We start from the raw sequence: 27,005 nt of genomic DNA, 5'->3' as shown, positions 1-27,005 counted from the left end.
GCTCCATGGAGGACACCATCTGCGAGCAGGGTCTGGCACGGAGCAGGGATTAGAGCAGGGCTGCCGGCTCCACGCGTGCCCTTGTCCCAGCCCGGCTCCCTGGGTCGCCTTCGGGCACCCCGCGTGTCTATGCCCCTGCCGGCGTCACCTCCTCCTGTTTGTGCCCTTGGCAGCTCAGCTTTCCCACTGGAAAGCTCCCAAGAGGTTGCGGCCATGTCAGAGCACAGCTCAAGGACTCCTTTGGGAACCACGGGGAGCCCCCAGACACAAAGGTTTGGGACCCCGAACCCTTGTACCCAGATTTTACCCTGGGCACAGATTTCCAATAGCTGCACAAGTGCCTGCGCAGGGGGCTGGCTCGGTGCTGGGTGCATGAGGGAGGGCACGGCTCTGCAGCCACCATTGTGCCAGCACAGCAAAGCTTCCCTTGGACCAGGAACAGCCTCGGCATCACCCAGCCCTGCTCCTGCACCCGCTGGAGCTCCCTGGGCACCCAGTCATGCAAAGGGGGCAGCAGGAGACTCACGGCTGTGCCAGAGAGGAACCGAAGGTGCCCATCCTACAGCGTTACCTCCATCCCTTAACAAACATCCTCATTTCCCCTTTCCCCAAGCACTCCCAGCCCTGCACACGCTGCTGTGACCCCACTCTGATGACCCCCAGGGAGGTCCTTTCCTCCTGTCCCCCTCCCCATGCCAATACTGAACATTTCCCACATACCAGCTCCCCACCCACGACACGTTCCCATTAACCATCCCTCGCGGGGTGCTCCAGCATCAGCTGCTCGGCGGATTTTTTTTTTTTCCCCTTCCACTGAGTAATATCGAAATGATATTTATTAAATTTGCTCTCTAAGTCTCTCAATCTGCTCCATAATGCAGTGAATCTGCGAGGTGGTTTCCACTGATCCCGCCTCAGTGAGACCAGATTAACGCAGATGATCCCAGCTTTGCGGCTCCCTCGTCGCGGGGCGGGTCAGGGGTTGTGCACAAAGGCAAAACCCGCTGGCAGCCGCGGCCTGGCCGAGCTGGAGGAAATCACGTGGCTGCTGCAAATGATTTCCGAGGTTATTTCCAGGTGGGAAGCAGGGAGCACTCAGTGCAACTTTCAAGTCCTCGGAAACCCCGTTTGGCTGTTTTCACTGCAGCTTCTCGTGCTCTTATCTCCCTCCTTAAGCACATTGATTGCACCTGCCCCCACCCCGCTCCCCAGCAAGAAGCCCATTAAATCTAAAGTTAGCTCCATAAAGGTTCATCAGATCCATTATCTCTGCATTCAGCTAAATTATGAAAATCATTAAGATAAGGAGGCATGGAGCCTATTAGCTTCCTGGAGAGGATGCTTTACAATTTTTTTTTTTCTTTCTGCTTCCACATTTAATTACCTTAAGTTCCACAGTATTTAATTCCATTTATTAAACCTTTAATATGTAAAAAAACAAAAAAACAAAAAACAAAAAAACAAAAAACAAACAACAAAACAACAACAGAACTGCTGCCGGTTGCCTTTAGGAAAGGCACGGAGCCGGGGTCCCCAAGCCCTGTGGTTGTGCACGGGAGCTCGTGGCCGTGCTGGAGCTGTGCAGGATGCACCAGGACGCATCCAGCCACGGGGTCAGCACCCTTCTGCAAGCGAAGCATCTTAAAAATCTGGCTTTATGAAACTTGAGGGTGTGGGCTGGGGTTTGTGGACTGCTCTAAAGTGCCTGCAAAGGGAAAGGGAGGAGAGGGGAGTGTCCTGGAGACCCCCGTGGCTCCCTTGAGCCAGGCTGGGCCCTGGGCTGGCTGCTGGGAGCTTTGCTGCAAGCCAGGGGCACAACACGGAGCTCCTGGGGTTTGGGGTCTCTTTTTGCTTTTTTTCTACCATGGGATGATGCTGGTTTATTCCGCAGTGCCTCCCCGCCCAGCAGGGATGGGACTCGCCCAGGTACGTGCAGAGGGCTCCTCGTTCCCAAGGCGGTGCTTTTGGGATGGATGTTATTTTAGGAAACCGATCGCAAGCCGACGGAAACAGCAAAACCCCCACACGCTCCGAGCAAGGTCAATCCGAAGCATTAGCGTCTCTCTGGCTGCATTTCGCCTTCCCAGAGATGCTATTTAGCAATCTTGGTGACTATTAGAGCAGCATCTAAAACCTCCTTATCCTATAATGCCGACCAAGCTGTAATGCTCACGCCAGGCTGTCTGTTGCCATCCACAGAGGACAGAGACCGAAGAGGCGAAACAGGAGCAGAGACACGGAGTGGGAAGGGCTCGGCGTGGGCGCCGCCAGCATGCCGCCCGCGGAGGGGACGGTCCCCAAAACCTCCTGGCTGAGGCTCCGTGTCCCTGTGAGCACCCTGAGCCCTGCGTTATTCCCTTACCCTGCATTTCCAAACGCCTCCTTGGATGTTTTTGCAATCTGCCGACCACCCTGGGCATCTGCAGATGCGTTACGAGTGCTTTGCAGGCACGGTTTGCAAATGCCGCTGCCTTCAAGGCCCCATCACGCATCCAAACAGGGCCCCACGGCTCTGAGCAGTGCAATTTTTTCCCCTTGACATCTTCTACGGGATCAAACCTAAAACTTGGCCCGCGCTTTGCATTTGGTTTTTAAATCAGGATCCGCTCTGGAAAAGTAGCACCGGGAAGAAAAAAAAAAAAATACAACTTGCTAAAGTGTTCCCCAGCAGCATAGCCACATACTGTAATATAAAAAAGCTGCCGCTAATTTAAAAAACAAATGTTTAAGCAATCGAGCATGTTTATTTAATTTGTCCTTTTGGTGCCAGAGAAGGCCTCGTGGTGGCTGCCACACAGTGCCATTGAGCGCGGCCACGGCGAGGTCCCTGCGTGCTGGGGGGGAGCAGCTGGGAGCCCCAACAACCCCCCCAGCAGGGAGGTCGGCTCCCTTCTGGCCCCTGAAGACCATAGAGGGTCTCTTGGGACTGGCCGGCCATAAACCTGGCACCCTGGAGATGAAAACGGACATCTGGAGCCTGAGGACAGGACTCAGGATTGAGCCCAAGCTGCATCCGGCAGGAAGGAGCTCTCTCTGCTCCTCCAAGAGCTTTCAGTTCATCTGTCATCACCACACACTTGTGGTTTTTTTTTTTCCCCCCACTAAAAACACCGTGCATTGCTCTGTTTGCAAAGCGGGTGCACGATGAGTGGAGACGTGGCTACAGGGAACCTGGACCCCAAAAAACCCAGCCGGGAAGGGGCTGCCGCTGCCTCGCCGCGGTGCCACCTTTGGCCGCCCTTCCCATCAGAGGGATCTCAAGAGCTGAACGCCAGTGGCTTAAAAATACAGCTCCCATTATTTAATTCGAGTGCTCTGAACGCAGATCAATTCCTGTTTCAGTGTTTATTGGCACCACAATGGACCTGTGAATCCGCTGGTAGCAGCAGGGAGCTTCTGCCACCGCCGTGGAGTTCGCTCCCCCTTCGGCCCCAAGGCAGCTTGCACCCTGCCGGCCGTGTTCCCCACTTAGCACGGGCTGCAGAGCTTGTGTCTCTTCTGGAAATGGTGAACTAAAAAGGGACTTTCCCCCTGGTTCTCCCAAAGCCTCACCAGAGCGAGCTCAATGCAGATCTGCTCTTCGCAGCCACCCACGAGCCGGGCACGCAGCGGAGGTGCGTTAGCAGGAGGAGCCCCGCTTTGAACATGAAAGCAGCCCCGAGAGAGGTATTTTGGTGGGGAGGAGAATATTCCTCACCAAAAAAAAAACACAAAACAAAACAAAACACAGAGCGGCCAACACCACCTTCAGCCTCCCTGGTGCTGAACAGGCTCCTGCAGATGGGGTGAAGGATGGGGCATCACCCAAACCGGGGGGCTGGGGAGGGGACACACAACACCGGGTGCTCTGCAGCAACAAAACCCAGAGCTGAGGATGCTCCCCAAGCCTTGCAGCCCCAGGAACACCGCGATCAAGAGATGTGGCACGCTCCTGCGCCACGGCATTTTACTCCAAAATTTCTGGGTTGGCTTTTGGAGGGCACACGTGGAGGAGCCGATAGCCCTGAGGCTCCAGGTAGGGCTGGCTGCTTCGCTGAGCGGGGTCAGAGCAGCCGAGCTTTGGTCCCTGCAGGCTGGCTGCAGTCCTGGAAAAACCTCAGGGGCTCAAAACGAGTTTAGTCCCAAGCTCCTCACGAGGAGAGGCTCTGCACATGCCCGTTTTACAGATGAGAAAGTTCAAGAACGTGCTGGAAATCCAGTGCTGACGTGGTCTGCAGGGACAGAGTGTGCTCCCCAGCGTCCTTCCTCCAGCAGCATCACCACACGAGGCAGCTTCAACGTGCCCACACCAGGAACATACCTGCAAGGCCTTGGAAAGCCTCGAAAGTCCCAAACACGACAAAAAATGAGCTCTAACCAAAGGACAGCGACTCCAAAAAATCCAGATTTTTTTTGGTGGATCCCAAACCATTCAAAAGGACGCAATTCCTGGAGCACAAGGGGGATGCAGAGAGGCTGGAGAGCCCCGTGCAGCCTTTCCCAGCGCTGGAGAGGCTCAGACCCAGAGCTCAGACCCAAACCTTGCCCACCAGGGGACTGTCGGGAAGGGCGATGCCTCGGAGAGGGAGCGCAGGAGCGTGAGCAAAGCCATCATAAACCAGCGCTCAGTTCTACCCATCATTATCGTTGGCTTTAACAAACAGCTTCTGAGGATGGCAGGTACTTTATTAATTTTTCCCCTGTGCGGCGTGCAGGATGATTGAGGAAATCACTGGGCTGTTGATTTGTTTGCCTCCCCGGCCCAAAAGAAGCAGCTATTTATTTTGGAGCAGCGAGATGCGTCGGAGCCTTACATCAGGGGGATGGAGCCAGGAGGAGGTGCAGCATGCCCGGGGCCTGGGCACATCAGGCAGGTTTCAGCCCTTTCTCCATGCTGGTGAAGAGCCATCTCCGAGGATCCTGCTCATGTTTCAGACCCAGAAAACCTGAAAAAAGGGTTTTTTCTTCCTTTCATGTTGGATTTCTTCTGGCAGCCGAGCTTTGCCCTGCTTCACGCCCAGGGAGGGATGGGGCATTGGCCCCAAATCCAGCCCTGGCCTCTGACTTTGCAGCATGTCCCCGGTGATCGTGGTGGTGAGGATCTTCTGGGGGATGTTAGGACAGAAAAACTGCGCTGTGCACATCGGGAACCGAGGGGGCTTGGAAGACCTTTCTCCAACAGAGGTCTCCTGAAGAAGCACGGCCATGGGAGACACCGGGCACCTCTCTGAGCCCTCTAAACCCCTGGAGATCAGAGCCAGAGGTTTGTCACGTCCCCAAGCCCTCTGAGATGAGCAGCAAGGAAGATTTGGGACTTTCAGGTTCTGCCCTCCCATGGGGTCACCGCTCCAGGAGTTCAGGCAAAGCCCAGAGCAGCGGCTGGTGCACGAGGAGGCACACGGCCAACAACCAGGGTTCATCAGCCCTCAGGAGAAACGCTGTGGGGCTTTCAGCTGGGTGCCCACGTTGGGACAATGGTGGTGATGTCCCATGGAGCTGGGCGAGGACATCAGGCCTAGGACCTAAGGGACATCTCCGTCACAGCTCGGTTGCCAAAAGCCATGCTGGGGGCTCAGGGGAAGGAGCTTCTCAAGTCAGATGAGCCCAGCAGAAATCACCCAAGGAAGCTTTGGCGTCCCCATCCTGTACGCCCTACAGGTGACTTTTATTTATTTATTTACTTTAGAGACCACCTCCATTTGTTGCGATTGCTTCAAATGTTTCCCACAGGAGCAGCACCGTGGCCATGGGAGCTCCCCGAGCTCGACCTGCACGGCCCTCACGGAGCCCTCAGGAAGCCAGGGACGGGCTCTCCCCACGCACGCTCAGCTGCCTGCTTCCCAGAGAGCCTTTTTTTCCTTGCTTTCTACCTTTTTTTCCTTAATTTAGGGAAAGAAAAGGGGGTGGAAGCAACTTGATAATTCCCCGGAGACCCTTCGTGCCAATGCCCAGACCAGGGTTAAGCAGCATTAAGCCCGAACAGAGCCCTCCAGCAGCACGCCAGCGGAGGAAATCGCCTCCCCCTGCACACACGCTTCCTCCCGCTCCCTGGGGAGGAGAGGAAGGAGCTGGGGGCGTCTCCTACCTGCCATACACACACTATAAAGAACGCTATCCGTGCCCTATAGCAGCAGGCACAGCGGGCAGCAGCACGCGATGCTGCTCGCATCCCCTCCAGCAAACGGGGCCACTGTACCCCGTGCAAATGCTTGGGCAAATCCTCACATCCCAAAAGAATAACCGGTCAACGGGCACGCTGGCAAACCCACCCCAACAGCCAAGAAGGAGCTGTGCCAGCAGCTGCCTCACACCAAGGTGGAAAACGTGCTGCAAATCCTTCACCAGAGAAGGGGAAGCCTGCATCCCAAAGGGTTCGGCTGTGGGACAAAGCTTGCTCAGGGCCTGCCAGCAAGGACCTGAACCCCGAGCCCCCCCCAGGCTCGCTGCAGACACCGCCCCGACAGCGCCAGGAGCTGAATTGCAGGAGGCCGGGGAGGAGACGCGCTGCCGCCGGCCTCCCTGCGTCAGCCCCAGCCTTATCGCAGCTCCGGAGCCTCCCCGAACGTCGCAAGGCTGACGCCGGCCTTAAAAGCATCTCCGCTCACACGCCACCGAGGGGTTTAATGGCTGAGATCGGCTGCAGCACCTCCCAGGATGGGAGGATGCTGATCCAGGATGCTGAGCTCTCGGTCCGTGTCTTTGGTTTAGCAGCAGCCACGGTCGAGCCCTCGCTCCTGTTTTGGCACGGGGCTGCTCGCAGCAAGCAGGGAGCTGCAGGTGCCCCTGAAACCTTCCTACACTGAGATCTGAACAAGGCAGACCCTCCCCATCACCACTGGGGTCACATTATAGGACTCTCATCCCAGTTCCTCTGCCCCCAAGTACCTCTATGCAATGCCCAAAGCACAGCAACGAATGAGCCCATCCTAGGATTTCGAAGTCCTGTCCCAAAATACTCATCCTCCCCTGCCCCAGAGCCTTCCCAAGAGCAGACAGGGACAGACAGACAGACAGGACTCCTGAGAGCAGACAAAGGGACAGACAGACAGACAGACAGACTGGACTCCATCTGATGCCACCACTTCCAGCACTGCCTCTAGGGATGAGCGCTGAGAAGCACAACAGCCATCCTGCAACTTAAAGCCAAAGCCTATCTAAATATAAAGCCAAAAACTATCTAAATATACAGAATTTCAGGATATTATATATATATTTTTTTTCCAAAAGACTAAGAAGTTTTTTTTTTTTTTTCCAAATAAAGCAACTCCCAAGGAAAAGCCCAAGCTGAGAGCATAGCTTTGTTTTTATTCTGAAGACTGAAGAGCACTGCTAAGCATCCTGGGGGCCTGACGTGAAACTCGGGGTCTGGTGTCCCAAACTCGGCTGCTATTTCCTAGAGAAACTCCTAGAGAAACCTGCCACTGCATCACCTCGAGGTGCTCACCACGATAAGGTTTGGAGGGTTCAGAGGAGAGCAGGGCTCTCCAGGACAAGCACCAGGCACCCTCGGGGCTGTTTGGCATGAATCAGGATGGGGGGGATGAGAAACTGAGGATGGGGACGGGAGGCAACGCGCTCAGAGACAACGGAAAAAGTCAAGGGTAAACCAAGAAGAAAGGGTAAGCCAGCCACAAACACACCTCGGGGGCTGAGAAGTGCCTCCTGCCTCACCTTGCTCCTCCTCTCCCCGTCCCAAACCCACCACGGCAGCTGCCTGAGCCCCCACATCCCACAGGGTGGCCAGGAAGAGAAGCCCAAATTGCCAGGGCTGTTTAATATTTCCTGCTCCTTCCTCTCTTACTTCTAAGAAACATTTCAGTTCCTCTCTCCTCCACCTCCCAGCTTTTCCCAGAGGCTCACTCCTGGTTAGGTGAGCACACAGCGAGGTGCCGGAGGGGTGCTGCAGCCTCCAGGAGGTCCCACAGGCACCCACGGCCGGGGCTGCACCCCGATCCCATCCCCGTCCCCATCAGGAGGAGATGCGAAGGGACAGCTGCTCGCCCCACGGAGCTTTGAGCTGCTTTTGCAAAGTGAGGGAGGGAAAAAGGGATGGAGCTGCAGTCTTGCCTGCAGCTCAGGTGCAGATGCTGAGAGCTCCAGCACGCAGGCAGCTCTTGAAACCCAAACAGCATCACCAGGCTCGCCTTTGGGGGCTGGCAGCAAATTCATCAGGGGCTGCCCGACAGCCGGAGCTTCCTCCTCTTCTTCCCCGAGGAAGCAGGATAACATCCCACAGCAAGGGTGGGTTGTCCTCGCACCTTGCTGCCGCTCACCCGATGTGCACAGCTCTGCTCCGTCCTGCCAGGGAGCACGGAGGTGGCTTCATCTTCATCCGCGGCCTCCGAGGACTCCTGGAAAAAATCAATCATCTCATCAGCACCACACGACCAGCGCTCCCAGCACGCCTGGGGAGGGAGGAGGAAGCCAGGAACTGTCCTCAGAGAGGCTTTGGGCACAGGTCTTCGAGCAGGCAGTGTCCAAACGCAGCCCAGAGCTCCAGTGACTCCAAATTCTGGGTGATTTTCCTCCTGCTGACAAGTTTCGTGGTGGGACAGACACATGCTGCACGTCTGAGGACATGGAAGCCAGAGAGGAGCAGAGGTGACAGGAAATCCCGAAGCAGAGCAAAATTCAGCTTGTTCTGGGTCAAACACAGAGGAGGAAGCGGAGGTGCGGGGAGAGGAAAGCCCTGCTTGCAGAAAAGCAGCCCAATGGGTCATGCTTGTACCAAGAGCTGCCGAGGACTTGCAGGGCTCTGAAGGTCAGGAAGGCGGAGACGATCCGGAGCCGACCCCCAGAGCCACCGGGGGGGCTCAGGGGCTGAACAACCAAAAGTCTTCCCTGGAGGAGTGCAGTGGATGTGTCGGTGTGTGCAGGACCGCCAGCTGCCATCTCCCACTGCTGCACAGATGAAAAAATCCATCCCGGGCACCGCGGACGTCCCCTTCCCTTTGCAGCAGCAGCCAAAAGCCAGCAGCCGAGCCGGGGAGCACCTGGATGGAGGTGGCAGAGCCCTCTGTCCCACAGCAGCCCTTCCTCGGCATAAAAGCAGTCGAGAGGAGCAAGACGAGCAGCGTTTTGTAGGATGCACCAGGAGGAGAGCCCCCGGCACGGCCCCAGCTTCTCCCCACGCCAGGCTGCTCCACCAGGCAGCACGTGGAGGTTTGAGCTCGTTGAAACACCGCACGGCGCTGGGGTTGGCTCCTTCAGGCTCCCTCCTTGGCTCTGGCTCCGCAGGGAGAAGGGGCAGTGGCTGCTCTGAGCCCTCCGTGGTGCAGCACGGGGGAGCCACGTCCCTGCTGCTGGCACCGCGGGTGATGCCGCTGCCAAGGGATCCAGGGGAGGCAGCACCAAACCCCTGCAGGAGGAGGCAGCCCCGCTGGGGCAAAACCCTACTCGTGCCGTGCCCTAAACCCTCAGTGAGCACAAAGTAGGAAAGAAAACGGTTGTTTGAGACCCTTCAGAAGCTCCTGGGTGGAAAACGCTGTCAGATACCCACGGGGACACCGGGTTATGTCCCAGCTGCCACCATCTCACAGCCACACACCGATAGCACAAACGGCCCTGGGAAAACCACGTTTGCTTCTTGCCTTACTTATGAGCCAGGCGAATAATTCTCAGCACACAGACAGGGAGGGGAGAGCAGGGAGACAGCCCCGAGACACCCTCTCCCGGCTCCAAAAACCGTATTCATTATCCCCAGGCGGCTTCTGGCAGGGCGGAGAGATCACTCTCCGATTAGAGATGTTTATCAGGGAGCTATAATGAAGGTGGGCCACTGACACCGTGATGAATATTACATTTCAGTAAAATTTAAATGAAATGATCCATCACACCAAGCAGGAGAGCAGCGGTGCCTTCTGCCAGCACCCACACCAGCTCCTCGGCCGAGGCTGTTTCAGAGCCTCGGTTTCTGCTCCGGAGGAGCAGCAGTGGAATTGGATAAAGACACACTTTGCATCTCCAAGCGTGCGTTTCTCACACCGAGACAACCCCCACGGCCGTTTCCTTGAGCACTTTTGGGTGCCGAGAGCCACGCTCGGTGCACCACGAAACCGAAGCGCCCTCGGAAGCCGGACGGCGCAGGCGCGCGCCGCAGGATGCGGAGGGGAAGGGTTACGGGGCGGCTGCTCCCTTCGGGGCAATATTGCTGCTGGCTCAATGGAAGCAGGAGGTTCCTCTCTCCTGGGAGGAAGCTATCAGAAACCACTCTCCCTCCCTGAGAGCCCTGCCCACGTTCTGCAACCTGTTGCGCTCCGCGATCAGGCAAAACACTGGAGGAGCACGAGAAGGCATTGAGAAGCGAGAGAGGATGCAGCGGCGCGCGGGGCACGGATGCCAGAAACGCTACGAGCTGCTGCAATCCAGACACGAAGGCATTACACATTCATCTGAATTTTAAATACAGAGCATTATGACTGGCATCCTCACAACTGCCACAGCAGCCTCAGCACTACAGCTTTTATGGTAATTCGCAGGGAGCTACCCACAAGGCACTGCAGAGATTTTCTTGGCAGCCATCCTAAACTAATTTTTATAGGTTAGTGTATGGTTATACATAAACGTTTAAGAAAAAAATAAAATGGCGACTTGGAGGGAAGGAGCCACCGGGAGGTTTGTGCACACCACGGGATGGGCACGGGGCGGTGGCAGCGCCGGGCTGGGGACCGGGGGACACAAATGGTGTCTGCTTTGTGAGCTGGGCACGGGGCAGACCCCGTGCCATGGCCACCGTGGTGCCCAGCCCATTGTGTCACTCCTGAGGGTCCCCTTTTATCCTGCACGGGGTGCTCGGCTCAGCCATGCTGCTCCTGGGGGGCAGCAGACTCCGGCACCATCCTGCACGCGGGTTTCGGTGCTGGGCTGCGGCGTTCGGTCCCCGTCTTCCCCCTTCTCCCAAGCTGGAGCACCAACGAGCCGCCCGGAGGGGCCAGGAGCCATCCCAGGGGACGAGGGTTTACCGGTGGAAACCACAGCCCACCCAGTTTGCTGCTGGGAACCGCCTCCCACGTGCTTCCACACCAAACCCTCCCCGGCACCACCCCTGGAAAAATCACCCCCCAGGGCCACCCCTCTGACCCGGGTGTCCCCTCCTGCTGGGGACAAAGGCCACCGCGTCCCCCAACCTGCTTACCCACAGCAGGATGCGGCTCTGCCCAGCACCTTTTCTCCCCTTTTCCACATCCTGAGCCATGCAGGTCAGGGGCGAAATGGGAACTCAGCTCCGGGACGCGCGGCTCCGCTTCCCGCTGCCCCACCGAGGGGGAGGCACCGCGGGCAGGGAACAAAGGAGAGCAGCGGGAGGGAAGCCTCGGTGGGAGCGAGCCGGGAGCAGCACCCGTCTACGTTTCACGGGGAAACGCTTGATGTCATCAGGGCTGAAGATTAATCAGGAGAAAAAAAAAAAAAAAAAAGCACAGTTCCTGCGGGTTCTGCACGGATGCGCGCACACACGCGTGCATTTGCAGCGCTGCGAGCAGGTAGCCGCCGCTCTGCCCGTCTCCGCTCTCTTCACAAAGGCAAAATGGAGGGAAGGACGAGCTCCAGGGAATGATAAATCAGGACTTTTGAGAGCGGAACCTTTCCCGTTCAGAGCAGCCGCCGGGTAGCGGCACCCAGCTGGATACGGGGACGCCACGAAGGAGCAACCGATTCGGCGGCGTCTCCAAAGGCAGGGCCGGTCAGACGCGGCTCGAGCACCACAAAGGGTCGACGGGCTGAATTTTAGACGAAGCTGCTCTTTTCCCGAGATGGGATTATCGCGTTTTGAAAAGTTGGGCACGCAGCAGCACGTCATCCCCTCCCTTCTCCTGCCAGCTCTTTGCAGCCCCGGCTCGGTGGCTGCAGCAAGCGCAACCGTGGGAGCCTCCAGCCTTGTGCCTCCTGCACCCGCAGCACGTGGGAGCCCCGCATCGTGTGTTTACTGCCACAGAAAGCAGCAAAAAGGGAAAGAAAGAAACCGGGAAGCAGTGATATGTGAAGTCAGGGCACTCCTGGGTTTGGGATCCAGCACATTTCCACTGTAAAATAAAAAGCAAACGTCACCTGCCAGGGAAAAGGCTTCGTGCCGCCTCCTGGGAGCCTTCGTGTAAAGCTGCCACGGTCCCACTGCAGCCAAACCGGCCTCGATAGGGGTCCTGAGCCCTCCTGCATGGCCCCATTAGGGCCTTTTTGGGATGGAGGTCACCCAGCCCCTGGGTTTCGTCCTCCTCCGACATCCCCGCTCGGATCGGGGCAGCCTGGGAGCCTGCGAGGCCACAGCCCAACTGCACCCCTGGGGTCTGATGCAAACCAGCAGCACACACAGCAATAACCCAAAAACCGAGGCTGTAAACAAGTGATTCAGCTGTTGCTTTGCAAAACAGCCCTAAAGGAGAGGGAGCCGAGCAGAAACTGCCACAGGCTTCTCAACCCAAAGCAGCCCTGCCTGGCCACAGCCCCAACCTCATCTGATTTAGGCGGCTGCTAAACCCATCTCGGTGCTCACGCTGTGCCGGTCGCCTGGCCCAGTTTTCATTTGCTGGGTTTCTAAACCTGTTTAGACAAACCAAGATCTGCTTTCTAACCGAGATCAGCTCTTAATTGTGCAAGTGCCGTCAGGGAAGGGAGCGGGAGCACGGAGGTTGTTCAGGGCCTTATTTGCACGACGACATTCAGGTTGTGACAGCCCAAGCTGTAACGGTGCACGGAAGAGGGCACTGCTCCCATCTCATCTCCTCCTGGGCTGGGGTGATGGAAGCTTGCAAAGCAGCAGGGCTCCAAGGCCCCAGGAGCCACGTGCAGCCCATCTCCCTTAATCCAAGGGGCAGAAACCCACAACAGCCCCAAAGAGCCCAGGACTGGGACACGACAAAGCCTCACTCCTCCAGTGAGTCCCTGATGGGGGCAAGGCTCGGGGCAGGGAGAAACTCCAGCGTGTCCCACAGGCTGCTGTCACCACCCCTCGATCCCCGGAGATGAGAGCATCCCTGTGTGCCTCAGAAGATGCCTCTAAAACACTGGGGGCTGCACAACCCCCATCCCCTCTCCTCGAGCTCACACGTGCGCCCTGCTTGTGTCTGGGCATCCCAGAGGACACCCATCACCATCCTCTTCCTCACCTCTCCGCTTCCTCCCTCTGCTCCTGGGGCCACGCCATGCCCAGCAGCTCCTTGAGAGAGCCAGGAGGCGGCTTTTTGGATAAAGGGAGCTGAAGGAAACTGCTTACCATGGCACATCACGAGGGCAGCGTGACTTTTTCGGGTGCTGGGGCTGCCCTGGGCACAGCCTCTGCAAAAAAACTCTGCAAGGGGTCATTTATACCAGCAGCAACCACCCCGAGGGGCAGCTACAGCAACGTGAAACACCAAGTTCGATAAATTACCGAGCTCGGCCAGCGACAGCCACGCTAGGACACAAAAAGTCCGAGAGAATTAAGCTGGGACAGACCCAGAAATCCAGAGGGCTTAGGAGGTGGAAGGAGGTAGAAGAGAAAAGTTCCAGTTTGCTAGGCTGTGGTGTCAAAAGAAAAAAACAAGCAAAAAAAAAAACAAAAACAAAACAAACAGTTGAGTTGTAAAGCAAACAAGCAGAGGGGACAGGAGCAGAGAGAGCCTATCGAAGACAGCCCTCAAATTGCTCCGGCTTATTGTGTAATAAACGGTGCAGCAAGGAAGCTGCCCGGAGTTTTACTACTTTGGGGCTCACAGTTTTAAATCACCAACGATGCTGAAAAATAATCCTGTTGTAGCCAGGAGCTTCGCTTCCTACCAGCCCTGGAGGCTTTTTTCAGCTGCCACCAGTGGGTGTGAGCGGCCCGGTGCACCCAAACCCCTGGCACTGAGGGGAGAGCCCCTTGGCTGGAGGGAGTGGGCCGGGGAAAGGATTGATCTGAAGCAGAAAGTTGGGCATATTTTTCCCCTCCGTCGAGGCAAGGATATTTGAGTTAAGTCACTTACAGATTTTCCTTTTTTGGGATGGAGGCAGGAATAATACGCGTGTCCTTATCGACTCGCATAAGAAGAATTCAGAGCTCAAAGTTCAGCAGCTGTGGATTAAAGTCCTTCGCAGCACCCCTAACACAACCCAGCCACCCCCCTCCTTACCATAAGCCCGCGCTGCCGGCACCGATTTGGGGCAGATTTGCTTTTATCTCGGTATCCTACACTTGCAATTTTGTAATCTCTGGGATGAGAGAGAAAAAGCAGCTCATTTGGGAACGGCGAGGGTCCCAACGGAACCCAGACGCAGCAGCGTGCCACACATATCTCACAGCCCCCTCGCGACCTCGGGACCACGTGGAAAAGGGGACGGGGGCTCAGCATGAGCCCGCTACCCCCCCGTTTACCCCACAGCAGGGCGGGGAGCTGCAGGGACTTTGGCTGAGGTCCATGCAGTGTTTTAGGGCCGTCGAACCCGGGGTGCAGCGACGCAGATGGTCTCAGCCCGGCTGAGCATCGCCACCGGGTTCAGCAGCCCGCACGGTGCTCGTTAAGGTTTTCTTCGTTGCTGCCTAACTAATTGGGGACACCGGGCTCTTGATTGCCTCTGCCTGGTGCTTCGTGGCTTTTGGCAGCCCCAGAGCTGGGTTTTGGGGCTGTCCTGCCTGGGGCTGCTTTGAGGTCTCCGAATGTGGCTGAAGCAGGACGGGAACGGGGTGTGCAGGAGTCAGCGCCACGCACACCACAAACGCTTCCCCCTGCCTCAGTTTCCCCACAAACCTCCTGCACGCTCCTCGGCTGTCCCTTCACCCTCCTTCCAACCCCGACCCCAAAGCAGTGACAGCGTCAAGGGTCTGCCAGGAGCCCACCCTCGTGGGGAGGGAGCAAAGGGCCACTTCCCTCTTCTCCCCCAGGAACGCCTCGCTCAGGCTGCTCCAGGTGCGACCCCACAAGAGGACGTTCAACCCCATAGGGTGGGCACTGGGGTCTGACACAAGTACAGGGACTGGGGCACAGGGACCGGGTCCTGGCAGCGATACCGATGCCAGAAGATGAGCACAGGAGGACGCGGGGACCTCCTGCCCCCGACGGAGCCCCCTCATCCCCCTGCGCTCCCGCATCGCCCCGCGGCACCGCTTCAGCTGGAAGCTTCTCTCGCATTACTCCGAGTATTTATGGCTTTTCCCCCCCCATTTGAAATATGGGCCCTCACCACGCACAGGAAGGAGGAGAAAGCGCCAGCAAACTCATTAATTTCGAAGTCAATCTGGCAGGGAACAATTAACGGCTTCCAATCATCAGGTTTGCAGGAGGGGGGGGGGGTGATCCTCAGCCAGCGAGCGCAGGACGGTCCCCGCATGGACACACACACACCCCAAAAACCCAAATGGCTCCGTGCTCAGCCCCAAAACACAACTTCTCTCATCGAGAGCTCTCGCTCCAATACCCCAATACCTGGAGCTGGGGGCACCCGAGCACTCCAGGGGTACCCGAGCACCCCGGGGGTGTCTCCCCAGGACCACGTCCAGGTTACGCCTCCGGCTCCCCCATCCCAGAGGCAGCACAGCCCCCGCGAGGCACAAAACACGCTTTATAGGGTGAAAAAAAAATATAAATCAACCTTTAGGATCGTGCTGCCGGGGACGCGTGCGTCCCCCCGCGTGGAGCTGAGCCGCACAGCAGCGCTCGCAGCCCCGCAGATCCCGGGGAAGTTTCAGCGCTGGGAGGGGACACGGGGACGCCGTGCACCCCGTCATCCCCACGGGTTTCTTTACGGGGACGGACTCTGCCTCCCTCTAGCTGGGGATAAAAATAATAAAAAATAATAATAAAAAAGCTTTTTCCCCCTGAATCTCACCGCACGCTTTTGCAAATCGGACTCGGAAAGGGCAAAGCGCTGCAGGGCTGGGGCCCCCCCCCGGCGCTGGAACCCCTCCAGCACCCACCACCACGCCGCCAGCCCTGTCCCTCGGGTGCCACCTCGTAACCACGGCCCCTTTTTTCTCCCCTCATCCCACAGTCACACCGTTTGCTTCCCCCGGCACGCCGCGAGAGGGACCGAGATGGGATCCTCCCCGTGCAGCACGCACCCGGCTCAGCACCGCTCCTATTTTCCTGGGGTCCCCCCCAGCCGTGGGACGGCTTCGGGTTCGGGGACACCCCACCCGTGCCACCGATGGGTGCTGCTCCCGTGGGTGCAGCATCGCCAGGCTGCGGGGTGGCTCTGCCCACCCCAGAGCTCGGGGTTTTTGTGGTTTTTTTGTGCTTTTTTTTTTTTTTTCCAGCAGAAAGCCAAAAAGGGTGGATGAAAAACGACCCCGAAGCGCAGCGTACGAGCTCCCCGCCGCCCGGAGCGATCGCGTTCGGCGGAACAGGCGGATAGGGGAAAAAGGATAAAAAAATAAATTAAAAAAAAAAAAAGAGAAATAAAAATGAAAATAAATAAATCACAGAGCTGCAGGGGAAGGGACCGCTCCGCGAGCCTTTCTCCAGCAAGGGGGCTTGGGCAGATTTGGGGTCGGGTAGCGTGGGGTCTTGGGTGCCTTTGGGGACGGGTAGAATGGGGTCTTGGGGAGGTTTGGGGATGGGTAGAATGGGGTTGGGTTGTATGGGGTCGGCTACTACGGGGTGTCAGGCAGCTTTGGGGTGCTCCCAGCCGCTGTCACCGCCACCGGGCACCTCTAAACCGGGGGCAGCGGGGCCGAGCCCCCTCCTGGGGGGCCACAGCCGTGTCCTCGAGCTGCAGCATCGCCCCCCGCGATGTCACCCCGCTGGGTGCCGGTACCGGGGGCAGCGGGCGAGGAACGGGCACAGCCCCGGGCCCCACCCCACAGCGCTGCAGCCCCCGGGGCCAGCCCGGTTGCCCCCTTTCGGGCTCCGCTGTGCCCCCCCCCTCCCCATTACATCGCGCCCCGCTCCCGGTGCGCACCCCCCCGTGCCCCCACTCCCCCCCTACACCCCTTAAACCCCCTTCCCCCTTTACACACGGACCCCCCCCCATTCACCTCAACACCGGGGGGGGGGTCCCCACCCTCGGAGCGAGCTCCCCACCCCACCCCACAGCGCCCCCACCCCATTACCCTTAACCCCCACCCCATTACACGGCGCCCCCCACCCCGTTACCCACCCCCCCCATTACCCCTCACCCCCCCTACCCCATTACACGGCGCCCCCACCCCATCACCCACCCCCCTACACCCCCCTCACCCCCCACCCTACCCCCACAAGCCCCCACCCCATTACCCCGACCCCCCCCCCATCACCCCTCGCCCCCCGCCCTACCTGGCGGCGCGGCCGCCCGCTCCCATGCCGGCCGGCGGAGGGGCTGGGAAGGGTCCCCCCCCCCTTCCTCCCCTCCTTCTTCTTCCTCTTCTTCCTCCTCCTCCGCCCTCGGCTGGGGCCGGGCCGCGGGGACACTGCGGCGCCTGCTGCCGCCCGCCGCCGGCCGCTCGCCCGGCTGATGACGTCATGCCCCGAGCCGCCGCCGCCTGACGTCACCGCGGGGCGGGAGCGGGGCTAGTGACGTCACCGCCGAGGCGGGGCTCCCCCCCCCCCCATCCGCCTTTAAAGGGCCCGCCCGCGCGCCCCAGCACGTGGCGGAGCGAGGAGGGGGCGGGGCTTCCCCGTGGGGCTCGGCCGCCATTTTGTGGCGCGTGGGGGCGCCCTCAAGGCGAGGGGTCCCCTCTGGGTTGTCTCCCTGTGCAATGCTTTACGTTTAATGTGTTTTTCACGTTCAACACGCTACTAACGTGACCAATACGCTCCACAGTTCCCTCCGTCAAGGAGTTTCTCAGTCAATTCCACCTTTTCCCTGCATTGGATTTATAGTATTCAATTTATTTCCCACGTTTAGTATGTTTGCCATCCTAGATGACCAATATTCAGTCCTACCCATCCTCAATGTTTCATATATTCACTGCATTCTCACATGTAATCCATTCCTGATGCTCAATATTTTAATATATTCACTGCGTTCTCATGTGTAATCCATTCCTGGTACTCAATATTTTAATATATTCACTGCATTCTTACATGTAACCCATTCCTGATTCTTAATATTTTATATATTCAATACATTCTCACATGTAATCCGTTCCTGATACTCAGTATATTCCCACACTCAACATATTTTCATATTTAATACAGTTCCCAAACTCAGTGCATTTCCCCCATTTCCCCATCACTGCTTCCCACCCCTCAGCAGCTCCTGGGGGATGGCACTGACCCCACTACTGTCGGTTTCTATTCCGAAGACCTAGGTCACAGAGGAAAAAGAAAAAAAAAGGAAAAGAGGGGAAACATTTTTAGCATTTTTCATTTCTGAAGCCCAGGACCCAAAGCTGTCTCGCTGGCGAAGCAGCCAGGCACTCTCGCTTGGAGGGCAAATGCCTGCTCCTGCATCTGCTGCTCCATGAACTTTCCCCGATCCCCTCGTGCACCTCCTAATACTGCCCAAATGTCAGCCGGCGGCGCAAATTTCACTGTTCTGGGGAAATCCGGCAGTGAAACGTTTTGCTTTCACATGCTCCACTGCATAGCCTCAGGGTGCAGGGCACCGCTCCTGGATTTTGCCCATTTTTCTCCATATCTGGAAGGTCAAGGACATTGCTCTGAGCTTGGAAACAAATTGCGAGTCCATAGGAGCCCATGGGAGCCCATAGGGCCCCATAGGGATTCATGTGGGTCCATAGGAGCTCATAGTAACCCATAGGAGCCCATAGGGTCCCATAGAGCTCCATAGAGGTCTGTAGAAGCTCTATGGGATCTGTAGGCATCCAGAGGAGACCTCACAGATGTGTAGGGGTCCATAGGAGCTCGTAGTGACCTCTAGGAGCCCATAGGGGTCCATACAGACCTGCAGGAATCCATAGGGGCATGTAGGGGTCATAGTGACCCATAGGGGCCCACAGGAACCCATAGAGACCCATGGGGTCTGTAGTTGCCCACAGGAGCTCACGGTGATGCTTGGGGTCCCTGGGACATGGCACTAGGGGGCATGATTTGGTGAAGGGACGGGGTAGCTTGACTTGATGATCTTGGAGGTCCTTTTTAACCTCGATGATTCCATGATAGGAACCCATGAAGACTCCTGCATGACCACCGGGGACCACAGGAATCGATAGGGGTCCATAGGAGCCCATAGGGCCCCACTGCACTGCTTGGGGGTCCAGCCTCCCTCTCTCACCCCCATAAGAGTCCCAGGCCTAGCCCCATGACCCCAGTCCCATCCTTGTCACAGTGGTGTCCCCTCTGGGACAAGGCCTGGCCACCGAGCTGCTTCCATAGCGCCCTGCGGCACAAACCCCATCGCCCGGCTCCCGCGTGCTATCTGCTGCATCTGTGTTCTTAATGGATGTACCACATTTTACAGTAATTTCCTCATTTGTCATGCAATCAAATCCTTTGATCAGACATGGGAGAAATGTAAATATCAATTATTAACCAGCCCATCCTGGTCTTGCTTGATAGGGGTTTTTTATTTTGCCTTTTTTTTTTGGGGGGGGGAAGGAATGGATTCATTTGCAATTCAACTCTCAAGCATATTTTTAATTAGGATGCTTACATTTCTGGGTAGGATATATTTTTGAAGGGAGAGATATTTGATCACCAGAGCAATCGATGCATCCATGTATATTTTATGGCTGGGAGATAGTTGTGAAGGAAAGTGTAAAACAAGTGGGGGTTTTAAATCCTGTGCGTAGCGGGCTGCAAAACCACAGCTTAAAATCTCAGTGGCCAAATTTGCTGCTGTACAGTCATTTATAGCCATTTGAGTGTGCGAAGCGTTGGCATGAAATGGAGAGGTGGCCAGGAAATTTCTGACAGAATATTTTTCCATCTGCAAATAGTTCTTAGTTCTTTTTTTTTTTTTCTTTTCTTTCCTTTTTTTTCTTTTTAATTTTTTTTTTTTTTGAGTGAAATGCTCTGTATAAACATGTTGCCTTAGGCAAAAAAAAAGGGGGTTGGAAATGAAATAATAACCAAAAAATATTAGAAGAAGGATGAAACTCAGCTGCTTCCTTTTTGGAATTTGGCTTTCCATTTGGAAATGTTTTTCTCTTCAAAGTTTTAGAAGTTTCTGGTGTATATACAGCTTAAAAAGCCAGGCGCAGGCTGCAGCACACATTTTTCTTTGCATTTCAGCGTCCACACTCTCATGACATTTTCACTGGTGCCAGTTTTGCAGGAGGTAATCCCCTTCCTTCCACCCTAGAATCCCAAATTTGGCTTAAAATTCAGGCAAGCGGGTGCATTATCCTCCCCAGCCACTCCGTTTATTTGCTTCCTGGAGTTTTATTGAAGCCCTGAGAGTTGCATTTTGCAAGCTGTCTTCCTCCTGAAAGCGAGCAAGCTGCGCCTCTTCCTTAATCATCTGCTTTTGTTTGTTTGAAGGAAAATACCAAATATCTCATGACTTGCCACAGAGCCGTGAATGACTTCAAGGATGCGCAATCCCTGGGTGTCCTCATGACTAACGGGGGAGTTTTCAGGTGCACACGGAGCCTGCAGAGATCTGCCCCCGGTCCTGCCTGAGGTTTTTTCAGCTGTATTGGCCAATTTAATAAAGCACACATATTTTTACAGCTACCCTGGTACCCCTGCGATGGAAAATGGTTCCAAATTAATGCTGTCCTGTGCCTGTATTGCCCCACAGCTGTGCCATGGAGCCATGCAGACACAGTTTGGGAGTCCCATGAAGGGAAGCGGCGATGTTTTGAAGGTGGGAGCAAACTTGGTGCTGCAAAACCAACACCCACACCCCAAGGCATCACCTAAGGAAATCAGAGGATTGGGCACAACCTCACTTCAGCTCCTGGGGGTTGTGCTGGAGTCAACTTTGCTCCCAGCTCCTTCTCCAAGCTGTTGCTGTTTCCACTGGGTTTAAATTTGTCTGAGAGCCAGGACAGAAAGCACCTCTGCTCCAGCAGCTGTAGATGCCGTGCCCAGATGTTGTCATGTTTATTTATCAAAAAAGGGTATTGATATCCCCCTCGAAGGCATTTGAACTTGGTTCTTAGACATAAGCTGGTAAAACTGCATGTTAAGGAACAGTCACAGCACAACTGACGCCAGCTGGTGGCCACTTGTAGGGCCGGTGCTGATCCACGAACCCCCTCCATAGAGGCAGCTGCTGGGGGGTTGCTGCTGGTCCCAAATGCTGGTGTCTAGGCTGGGGGGAACCGAGTCTGTGATCCTGTTGGATTTTCTGTTCCTTTTCCAGTGGAGGCCACAAAGATGATCCGGGGCCTGGAGCATCTCCCCTGGGAGGAGAGGCTGAGAGAGCTGGGGCTGGGCAGCCTTGGGAAGAGAAGGCTGAGAGGGGATCTGAGCAGTGTCTGGAAAGAGCTGAGGGGTGGCAGACAGAGGGACATGGCCAACCTCTTCTCAGGGCTCTGTGGGGACAGGACAAGGGGCAGTGGCCACCAAATGGAGCCCAGGCAGTTCCACACCAACACGCCAAAGAACTTCTTCCCGGGGAGGGTGCCGGAGCGCTGGGACAGGCTGCCCAGGGAGGCTGGGGGGTCTCCTTCTCTGCAGATATTCAAGGCCCGTCTGGACGCCTCCCTGGGCAGCCTGCTCTGGGGAACTGCTTTGGCGGGGGGTTGGACCCGGTGAGCTCTGGAGGGCCCTGCCAGCCCCTACAATTCGGTGATCTGGGGGAATCTGCAGCGGAGGCAGCAAGGTGCACCCCGTGCCTTTACCAGCCCTGGCCATGGGATGGAGCAGGGCAGGGACATGCTGGTGCCGTCGGAGGCTGGCTTCTGATGGCATCGCTGGTGCCTGGGGACCTGGTTTTGGGTTAGCCGACGGGCACGCATCAAACACGTAAGGCACGCTTTGGCACCGTCTGCTCCTGCGGAACAATAGTTACTCTTCGTGTTAGTTCAGTTACAGATCAAATAATCTGAAAAATTCACAAGTGGCTGCGGATACAAATTAACTTAACAAAACATTTTGAAAACGTCGCAGTACTGGGGAGAATACAAATGCGGCGCGCATTGGCGGGAGAGGAGAGCCGTGTGCCTGTGCCGGCGTCCTCCACATCAACATTTTCCCCGCGTCAGATAACACAGAAAGAGCTAAAGCTGGATGAAATATCATAACGATGCAGTCCAAAATGGAGCAATGCCATATGGAAGCCCAGGGAAGCTTTCACTGCTCTTTGCTCCTCTGATGTTTTTCAGCTGTGTCATTGGTGCTCCGCTTTATCAAGAACATTATGGGCTGAATTCTGTCTTTGCAGTGAAAAATTACGGGCTGCGTTTGGCTTCCTATTGCACCAAAGTCATTGGTGTTGCAGGAAGGTAAAGGACAGAAGGATTTGGCTTGTGGTCACCGTTTCATATCTGCAGAGCAAAAGCTATAAAATGTTGATGAATCTTGTTAGCTTCCAAGCCTAAAAACGGCTCCGTGTGCTCCAGCACAGCTCTGGCGCACGCACGGGTGCTTGGGATCAGGCGGGGACATCCTTTTGCCCGGTGCTGACAGCAACTTGTTAAGTGCAGGAAGCAATCTGTTGGGGAAAAATGCTGTTTTTTTTTTCCCAGTTTTGTCTCCAGGAGGGACGTTCGCATCTGTGCGGGGAGGGATTTTTCACCCAGCTGCTTGGTGGGGCTGGAGTTCACCCTCTGCCCCATGGAGGGATAAATCCAGGCTTTTTTCAGTGGCCCTCGCTGGGATTTGGCTTTCCCTTTCGGTCCGTGTGAAGCCGTGCTGCTGTAGGTACCTTCCCGGGAGATTTCCCAAACAGTGCTTGGCTGCATGGGGGTGATGGGAATAGAGGGGAGAAACCCCGACTGGAATTTCCCCTCCTTGTACTAAAATTTCCCCTTTTTAAATGAAGAAGGCACGTGAGGGGGCACTTTGCAGCCGGGCTGGACCTCCCATGGACCTTTTTATGCCCAGCCATGAGCTATTCCCACTTCTTCTCCCACCTCCAGCTGCCAACCAAGGCTTTGTCCTCACCTGCGTGCTCTCCTTGGCTTTGATCCCCTAACCGATCTACCTCTCCCACCCCAATGCAGAAGGACCCCTGCAACGAGGGCTGATCACATCACACACAACCCTGCCTTTCCCTGCTGTGCCCCAAAGCCCCGCTCAGCACCGACCACCCCTGCCCCACATCCCCTGTGCTCGGGACCACCACCAAACCCCCCCGGGTGGTGCAGCAGGAGCGGGATCCTCCTGCATTGCTGCTGTCGGAATGGCTCCTCCCCGGCCGGAGCAGGCAGCAGAGGCTTTTTTGGGGATGAAATGAGCTCAGAACGGGTGGCAGTAGCACAAATTAGTCATTAGTCATTGCACCTTCTTCTGGAGCCGCTGCTGATGGAGAGGCTGAAGCACTGCTGGCACCTGGGAGCTGACTCACTCCAGCACTGGTGCTCCGAGCCCCTCGTGCCAACGGGGCTGCGTCAATGGGTGCCATCCAGCCCCCCCGTGCTTTTTGTTCTGTCCTTGTAAAACAAACGGGCTCTCAACGCCCAACAAACCATTCCTGAGCAAGATGCAACCCTTGCAAGGGAGCTGGAAGTGATGGCAATGCTGCAGCCTGAAACCCAGGGGGTGTGTGCGTATCTCCTGGAGGACCTAGCAGGGAAACGGCCCCTCCAGCGTGATCCTACGGGTAAAAAGATCTGGATCTGTCCCAGATACCATGTGCCCATTTGAGCGTGCATCCAGGAATCGCTGTGCTTGGGGCAGGGAGAGAAACTTTTGTTTGGACTGCATTAAATTATCCAGACCATAAAATAGGGCACAGTCTGCTAAGGCTGAATGAAATGTGCCGTGTGGGACTCCGGTGAGCTCGGTGCTGAGCAAATGAGGTCTTAATGCTCTGCCCTTCACAGGGGAGGTGATAAATTATGGCCCTTCCTTCCTTCCTTCCTTCCTTCCTTCCTTCCTTCCTTCCTTCCTTCCTTCCTTCCTTCCTTCCTTCCTTCCTTCCTTCCTTCCTTCCTTCCTTCCTTCCTTCATTTCCTTCATTTCCTTCCTTCTTTTCCCATCCTGCAGGGAGCAGGAGCTCAGCTCCCAGGCCCCAGGGATTTGCAGGGAGGACCACGCTCCTTCCAAACATCTCCTTCCTAGCAGGATTTCTCACTCTCCCCAGCCACGTTTCTCCCCAAAGCTCCACCACACACGGGGGAAGCGGGGTTTAAATGGGAATTTCTGTCTTTTATTTGCCTGCCAGAGCAGGTGGGCGGGAGTGCGAGGCGGTTGGGAAGGATGTTTCCCTTTCGCCTTGCAGTCTCATTGGGCAGCTATATTTAGGCCAGCTTCTAATTTTCTGGGCTTAATTAATGAGCTGAAGTTTTCACTCACAGGCTCTCGAACAGCTTGGGAAGTTCAGTGGGGCACTGGGCAGGCAAAAACGCCCGTCTGCCCTGCGGGTGCCGGCAGCAACCCCCAAATATCCCTATGGGAAGCATCTCTGTGGGGTCACCGGGTTGGTGACGGGGACACGGCAGCCCCAGCCCTCAGCACCCTGTGCCCAGGTGCAGGGACACGCTGCCTGTGCTCAGCACCCTTGGGTGACGTTCCCACAACATGCCGGCGTGGGTGCGTATGAGCCTCTCACTGCACATCAGAGCCTAGAGGGTTTAATTAATTAAATTTTTTATCTCTCCCAAACTCCGTCCTGCTGCATGCACCTTGCGCTGGGTACAGGCAGTCCCAGTTCACCCGGACACGCAGCCCATGGTCATTGCTCTAATCACAGAAAAAGGCTTCCAAGGCTATAAATCCTTCAGGTTCCGTGCCCCTTTCCAGCCTCAGGTTGCCACCTGGCTGTTTTCCACACGGCTTGGCTGGTTTTCCTTCGGATGTGCCAGGTGCTCCTGGAGCAGCTCCCAGCGCACCTCAGCCACTTGTCCCTGTCCCCTGGGGGGCTCCTGGCTGTCTGATGGAGGTGCCACGGTGCCATCCCACCCCCCTGCCAAACTCGGGGGCTCAGGGACATGGGTGCGAGTCCTGGCTCATCCCTGGGGTCACTTGGCTGAATTGGGAGTGGGATGGGGACCGGGAGCAGGAGCAGGATGGGGACTGGTAACAGGAGTGGGACGGGGATGAGGAGCAGGAGTGGGATGGGGATGAGGAGCAGGAGCAGGACGGGGACCTGGAGCAGCTGCTGGAGCTGAAGGCAGAGCCCTCCTTGCTGCCTGCCCTGGGCTTCGCTGCTTTTCTTTCCTTTTCTTTCTCCCAGCTGAGCTTTCCCAAGCTGCCTCCGGTACCCGTGGGCTTGGTGCCGCGGAGCCGCCGCCTGCTCCCCGCCGCGGACCTGCCTGATGAGGTCTGGCAGCTGCACGCGCGGCCGTCCCGATGTGTTAGTGCTGAGCGGGCTCACGCCTGCCAGATGTGCCCCCGCGCCCCCCCAGCACCCCGCTCCTCCTGCCCGCAGCACGGCGGAGGGGAGACGCGGCTGCTGCCCCTCGCGCCCCACATCCCTCACCCACCCCCTGGGACCGTCGTTGCCTCCTGCTGCAGATCTCGGCCCCAAAATTCAGGACAGAGGCAGCTGCGATTCCTCCCAGAGCTGTCTCAGGGCGGGTACTGGTGGTCTGGTCTCTCGCACAGCACATGGAGTGCCTCCAGGGGAAAACTGAGCTAAGAAGGAAGGAAAATCTGGCTTTTTTTTTTTCTTGTTTTTTCTCTATATCCACCTTCCCTGTTGTCAACGAACAATAAACGCTGCACTTTGAGCTTGCCCTCCTCCAAGCCCCAATCAGGCCCTCATTCTTCCCCAGCACCTACGCGTGGTCAGCGGCACCAGCAGAAAATAAGCACAGGAGCTGCTGCCGGGGGGCTGAGGATGGAGGCACCGGCACCCGATGCAGAGTGGCACCTTGCCGGCTGGGCTTGGTGGCCACAGGACCTGGGGAGAGCGTTGTGGGTGGGGGCACGTGGGGATGGAGATGGGAGAGGAGCTGTGGGGCTGTGCACAGCAGGGAAAAAAATACGGGAGGGAATAAAACCAGCACAAAATGGTGTTTGTGGCGTGACGGGGCTCGGCGGCGCACATCTCCCCAGGTCCCCGTGTAAACGCGCTACTCCACTTACGGACTGGCACCACCTTAAAATAGATCTGGCTTAAAATAACACCTTGCTCAAAGCCCGGCAGATGTGTAGGTTTTCTTCAGCGATGAGGAGGGTTTTTTTGGTTTCCAGCGAGAACCTATTCAGCTAGGGACAGGGAGAGGGAGGAGATGGCACCGGAGCTACAAAGCCCCCGGTACAAAGATGCTCCCGGCTCCCCCTGCCCCATTTCTACCCCTGTGCTGGGTTTTGGGGGGGTGGCAGAGGGTGATGCTGCACCCCAAATCCTTCAGTTGGGGGGTTTCTGGTGCCTCGCATGCTGGGTGGGCAGGGGCTGTGGCTGCCTGGCTGTTTTGCACAGAAATCACGCGGGTTTGGTGGGCAAAGAGGGCACTTCTGGCACGCCAGGTGCTATAGCAACCGGGCGATGGAGCTGGGAAGAGGGGGGAATAAATAAAATAAAAGCATCAGCGGCAAGCAGAGCGGTGGTAAAAGGAGGAGAAGCTGTGGCAGGGCTGAAGCTTCCAGGAGGCTTTTTGGTCTCGGATTTTAAATGTAACCCCCCCCCAGCCCAGCGCCTGCCCCCGTGGGATCCTCTCCTCCCTCCCCTCCCACAGCCGTGGGTGCCCACCAGCCCCAGCCCTACCTCAGCCCAGCCAGTCTTGCTCAGGACCCCAATTTTGGGGTACCTGGCCTCGCAGCATCCTCAGGAGGGGAAAAATCCTGCCCCTGGGAGCTGCAGCAGGGATCGAGTATCGGAGCCCTGAAACAGAGCCGGGGCCACGGGACGGAGTTTTGCTGCTCACAGGGAAAGCGACTTTTTTATTAGAGCTCCCTGCACATTGCGTTTGATTTTATTTTTCCCTCCCCTCTCCCCGGCCCTTTCCCCACTGCCACGTTTTGGCAGGATTAATTTGAGATAAAGTTAGCCTGAGTGACGGCCTTTGCTTTTGTGTTCTCCTTGTCTATTTTCCGCCTCGCTAAACCTAGAAAAACTCCAGAGAAATTCTCCGGCTCCCAGCCTTGCCAGGGGGCCCGGCTCAGCCGACACTCATCTGCCGTCTCGGCGTTCAACCG

At 56.7% G+C, this 27,005-nt stretch overlaps 1 protein-coding gene across 16 annotated transcripts in view; it reads right to left on the bottom strand.

The window, feature by feature from the left end:
- PTPRS (protein tyrosine phosphatase receptor type S) overlaps nt 1-17,272 on the bottom strand; it is a 151,073-nt gene extending 133,801 nt beyond the window's left edge. For all 16 annotated transcript variants that reach the window (XM_032203550.1, XM_032203557.1, XM_032203553.1 and 13 more), the window contains exon 1: nt 17,181-17,272. The gene's annotated coding sequence lies outside the window, so the exon portion shown is untranslated. The remainder of the gene's footprint in view (nt 1-17,180) is intronic.
- Between the last annotated feature and the right edge of the window lie 9,733 nt (nt 17,273-27,005).

Source organism: Aythya fuligula, chromosome 26, assembly GCF_009819795.1.
Source record: "Aythya fuligula isolate bAytFul2 chromosome 26, bAytFul2.pri, whole genome shotgun sequence".
Classification (NCBI taxonomy): Eukaryota; Metazoa; Chordata; class Aves; order Anseriformes; family Anatidae; genus Aythya; species Aythya fuligula.
Note: the sequence above shows the minus strand (reverse complement) of the source record. Positions and strands in the feature narration are given on the sequence as shown.